Raw genomic sequence first — 5761 nt, 5'->3', positions numbered from 1 at the left:
GGCCGCCACCTCCCTTTCGGCCTAGCCACGTAGGCCGGCCCGGCCTGGCTCAGCGCCGCGCCTCGCCCGTTCGCCACGCCCACGCCCGACCGGTGCCAGAGCGTGCACGCCACGTGGTGGCCATGCGCCGGCAAGCACACCGCGTGGCACCACCGACCTACACCGTTCTGACCGGCCACGCTGTTTCATGGTTGTCCGACCGCGCGCACGCCACCCCACTCCACACTCCATCATGTGTCCTCCTCCTTCCTCTCCATTTCGATGTCCCATGGGAGCTCTCACCATCGAGCGCCGCCGCTGCTCCGCCAGCGACGTGCCCCTCCACCCGCGCCTCTCTCTTCGATTCTTCTAGCCAACAGTTCCGCCTCGTCAAGCTCCTTCGTTTGTGCCAACGTGCGGCTGCCGTAGTCGAGGTGAGAGGCTATGGTGGCCAATCTTCTTCTCCGCACCGCCATGGCCGAGCTCGCCGGAGCTCGTGCCCGCGTAGGCGACCCGCTCCGCCTCCTCTTTTCCCCTTTTTCTCAAGCGCTTCGGCTTCTCCATGGCACCGCAAGGCATACGCGCCCCTCGCCTAGGCTTGCCACGGCCATGAACGGCGGTGAGGCCACCATGCAGCTCTGCCGCTCGTCGGTGTAGCTCACCGTGGTGGTTAGCGCCTATCCGCGCTGCCCTTTTCTAGCTTGCCGAGCTCACGCCGCGAAGAGGAGTCTGTTGGTGCCGGTGGCACCACTGGAAGGCTAGCCGCCGGTGAGCTCTGGCTGGCGGAGCCTCTTCCCCTGCTTCCGTGCGGCTGACCGGTGGGACCCAGTTGGCTCTCGGGCCCTGTTGTAGTGACTGGGTCTGGATCTACGTGCACGGAGCTGGGTGCCCGTAGCATTTTAGATCCGGTTTTAAAGAAAAGGATTTCTAAAATGATTTCAAAAATTGATTAAAAAGCTTGTAAAATGTCTAGCTCGAGTTATATTGCTCCAAAAATGTCTAGCTACGGAGCAAGGCATAGTGCGGTCCTGGCTGTTATCCCGTGGCTACTTGGAAAGTGTCATTGGTGATCTGTAGCACACTTGATCGGTGAGTGTGGTTTGTGTGAGGAATAAATCACCGGCTAGTTAGGAATCGATTCGAATCGCCATCGCTCCTACATAGTGAGCACTTGACTCGAGCTACAGCATCGTAGTAATTATTATGGAACAATGATGGTTATCTGGATGGTATGGGATCTGCTAAATCTAAGTTGGTAGCTAGATGTTATTGGTTAATCATGTGATTGCTATAGTACAGGTGCTTACCTAGAAGGATAGGTCATAATAAAGATGATGCAAAGTACTTAAAATGGTTTATTCGTGATAGCTTATGCTTTTCGCAAACAAGTCAGCTAGCCCACTAAAAAAGCCTTGCATAATCCTTGATGTCGCTTTATTTTGGTTTAAGACGGGTAAGTCTAGTTGAGTACCTTCTCGTACTCAAGGCGTTGTTCCCATTGTTGTTGCAGATGGTCAAATATACTACGACTATTGCATTAACTGCCTGTACCCGGTGATGGGTGACAACTAGGACCAAGGGCAATGGTCACTCCATATCTCTCATCTGATGCTTTTGTTGGAAATGACTACCTACTGGCACTGTATCTGAACTAAAAGTGTGTGTGTGACTTGAAAACTATTTGCTTCCGCTATTTCAGATTGAACCTGGGTTGTAATAACTTTATATTCTAAACTCTGATGTATCCTACTGTCATTGTGAACTTTATGTAACATGTGATGGTATTTGCTAAACTTGTACGATCTTGGTTTGTATGTCGATTGGTTTGAAATCCTTTGTGGTTTCACGGACTATCGGGTTATATGAGCTTAAGTTTGCTAAATTATCTGCTTCGGCGGAAGATTTCCTTACTTAATCTCGTATAATTATCTGCCAGCCCAATCGGCGGAAAATTATCTGTCAGCCCAATCAGCGTCGGAGTACGCGGTGATGGCGAGCTCGGAGGAGGCATGGAGGAAAAGACCATTCGACGATGTCCCACGCACATATCATAGAATGTGCTTGAGCAGCGCCATGTACGGCGCTCATGGATCATGCATGTGGAGGCAGAGTTGCTGAACCGCGAACGCCAAATTGGACCTGTCACCATCAGGTACTGTAAGGCTCCCGCCAAGCTTCTGTAGGAGGCAGCGTCATCAATAGCATCACTGTCGGCATCAAGCTTGCCTTTGGAGTCGACTGGTGTGGAAACTGGCTTGCAATTGGTCATACCGACGCACTTGAGAATATCCTCGGCGTAGAAGCCGGCACATGATCGCTTGACGTCAATGCTGAGGAAGAAGCATAGGTCACCCATGTCTTTGATGGCGAACTCAGCATGAAGAGATGCGATAATGTCTTGCAGCAGGGCTGAGTTCAAGCCCGTGAGAACAATGTCGTTGACATACAAGAGCAAGTAAGTGATGGCATTGCCACAACGAAGGACAAAGAGAGAGGAATCAGAGCGGGTAGCAGTGAACCCGAGTGGGGTGACAAACTCAGCAAATCTGGTGAACCACGCATGTGGAGCTTGGTGAAGTCCATAGAGGGACTTGTCCAGCAGGTAGACGACATTGGGTTGTGCAGGATCAACAAACCCAATGGGCTACTGATAGAGATCATGTTCTTTGAGATGGCCATGGAGAAATGCATTTGTAACATCAAGTTGTTTGGTGGCCTAGCCCTGAGATGCAGCAATAGTGAGCACAGTTCGAATGGTTGCTGGTTTGACGACCGATGTGAAAGTCTCACCAAAATCAACCTCGGTGCATTGACTGAATCTGTGCATGACCCAGCGAGCTTTGTAGCGTTCCAGCGTGCCGTCGGGATTAAGTTTGTGGTGGAACACCCACTTGCCAGAGACGATATTGGCGTTGGGTGGTCTGTCGATAAGACACCAAGTACGTTGCACTGCAGAGCGTCGTACTCGCTGGCCATGACCTGACACCAATTCAAATCTTTGAGGGTAGCGCAAATGGAGCTGGGTAGTGGTGAAATAGCAGGAGAAGAAGACAATGGAGCTGGTGTGGTGGTGCTAGCAAGAGCATATTTGGGGTTAGGCCTAAATATGCCTGCTCAGGATTGAGTCAGCATTGGGTGCTATGGCGCTAGAGCAGCAGTTTGTGCTGGAGATGGAGAAGCCGATGCGACATGCGGTGGCGATGTACTGTTGATTTGTGGTGATGATGGGGATGATGATGTTCCAGATGGTGTGCTTGTGGCCGGAGACAAAGAAGCAGATACAGGCAAAGGCGATGTTGGCTAAAGAATGACAAGATCTTCAGGTACTGTAGCTGGCCCAGCTATTGTCAGTGAGGGAGCAGACTGAATCTTACGGAAAGGAAACTGTGATTCATCAAACATGGCATGACGGGATGTAATGACGTGTCGACTTTGAAGATCAAGGCAGCTATACCCACAATGACCTGCCAGATATCCAAGGAGAACATAAGGCATCGATTACGGACTCAGCTTATGTGGAACTATAGCGGTTTGGTTAGGGACGCAGAGGCATCCAAAGACGCACAGATCATTGTAACAAGGTGGTGTCCCGAGCAGTAGCTAGAATGGTGTGATAGTGCCGCTGGTTTGGCAAGGACGGTGATTCAAAAGATGTGTCGCCGTGGATAATGCTTTAGCCCATTATGGGGAGGGCATGCCTGCATGAATGAGCAGACTGTGAACACAGTCATTGATAGTGCGAATGATCCACTCGGCCTTTCCATTTTGGGAGGAAGTATAGGGGCAAGAAAGGTGGAAAGCAATGTCATGACGGGCGAGGTGGTCACAGAGAGCGTGGTTATCGAATTCATGACCATTGTCTATTTGCAGAGCAATGAGCGGCAGCTGAAATTAGATGCAGACATAAGCATGAAAATGCAGAATGCACTAAAAAACTTCAGACTTGGCACATAATGGAAAATTTCAGACATAATGTGTATAGTCATCGATGAACACAAGGTAATATTTGAATCTAGAAAGACTAACAATGGGAGATGTCCATACATCAGCGTGCACTAACTGAAAAGGAACATAGCTAACTGAATTTGAAGACGAAAAAGTTAGGCGGACATGCTTGCCAAGCTGACAGGCTTCACAGGTTGGGGAGTGCTTGTTGTCGGATGTGAATTCAAGGTGGAGGAGGGACTGTTGAAGGGTTCAGCAACCTAGGTGTCCCAAACGTTGGTGCCACAGCTCGTCGATGGGTGCAGTAGCTAGATGAGCCTTCGGCGTGGTGGATGCCAGAGGATAGAGGGCGTCACTGCTATCACATCGGAGGACCTCAGTGCGGGTGGGAAGGTCCTTGATAGAAGAGACAAAAGGGTCCAATTCAACACTGATGTTGTTGTAGCGAGTTAAAGAGCGAATGGAAATCTGATTCTTAACCAAAGAAGGAGACACAAGAACATTGTTGGCAATAGCCATGGGCGAACGATGAGTAATAGGCAATTGTGCGCCATTTCCAATAGTGATAGGAGAGGAATCAGAGAATGGTTGAGGCAAAGCGAAGTTACTAGGTGTTGATATTTATAAGTGAAAATAGAATATGAAGGACTCCGTAAGCGCACAGAATACCATTGTAACATTTTACCAGGAGTATTCTAGGTATCGTTATTTATATTTTATCATAGGGAAACAATGGAGTAATGAATTATTGAGTAATAAAGGAATGTCTACCAATCAACCCCTAGACCTATGTTGTTGATCCTTTTTTTGCATTTATATAAGTTATATTGATGGTTTATGATGAACGTTAACTACCGTCAACAAGCTCCCCCACACTTAACCTTTGCTAGTCCGTGAGCAAAGCCAAACTCAGTAATGGATCAGGAGTTAGTACAATGCTTTTACTCCTCAAAAGTACACAGGTGTTCAATAAAAAATTCTCCTCCAGATTAGAGTAAACTGATCTAACTTTCAAACTTACCCATATTACCTTCAACCGTGGGGCTTCTTAGCCTTCACTTGGGTCTTGAGCAATTGAAAGATAGAACGATCAAGTCAAGCACTATGTCTCAAGTCCTTTGTTCCACCATTATTCCAGAGTTTTTATAAGTTTTTAAAATAAAACTTAGTGTGGGGGTATGGCCCCCAAGACATGGGCCGCACCATCGGAGGTGGCCCGGCCCACAAGATCAAGGCGTGCACGGCGCTGCTCGGCATGCACCGTAAGATATTGTATAGTACCAAATAGGCTACTTTCTGTTAACACAAAATATGACGCACTGTGCCTCACACACAGCAAGCCGAAAAGCGTAGCTTCAATTGGGTTCCCGGGTGTCTCGTTATCCGGAAGCGTGCCAGTCAGTTTGCCCTGAAAACTAACAAGGGATAAAACAATTAAATGTCAAACCGGAACATGTCGGGTAATACCAGACAGTTCCACATATACGGCCCTGAAGCCACTTACAACGACATACAGCTATAGAGAGCTGTCTGCCAATGAGTTCATAAACCGTTTCGGCTAATCGCAAGATGAATGCACGTGGAAACCTGAGCGCCGAATACACATGCATGGGAAGACATATTTGAACAAGTGAAATTAATTATGAGTTAACGCATAACCAAACTCGGCAGTCCAGCCGAATTGGGGTCCATGAAGAAGGAACGTGCAAATAAAAACGATTAAACTAATCCAAAACCTGCATCTGCCGCACGACACCTGGTTTTGTTAAAGCTTAAACATGATTAACATGCATGAACCCGCGACATGTGACAACCTAGATTAAAATAATTCGGCCAT

This window comes from Miscanthus floridulus, chromosome 4, assembly GCF_019320115.1.
Source record: "Miscanthus floridulus cultivar M001 chromosome 4, ASM1932011v1, whole genome shotgun sequence".
In the NCBI taxonomy this organism is placed as follows: domain Eukaryota; kingdom Viridiplantae; phylum Streptophyta; class Magnoliopsida; order Poales; family Poaceae; genus Miscanthus; species Miscanthus floridulus.
This window is presented reverse-complemented; position numbering follows the sequence as displayed.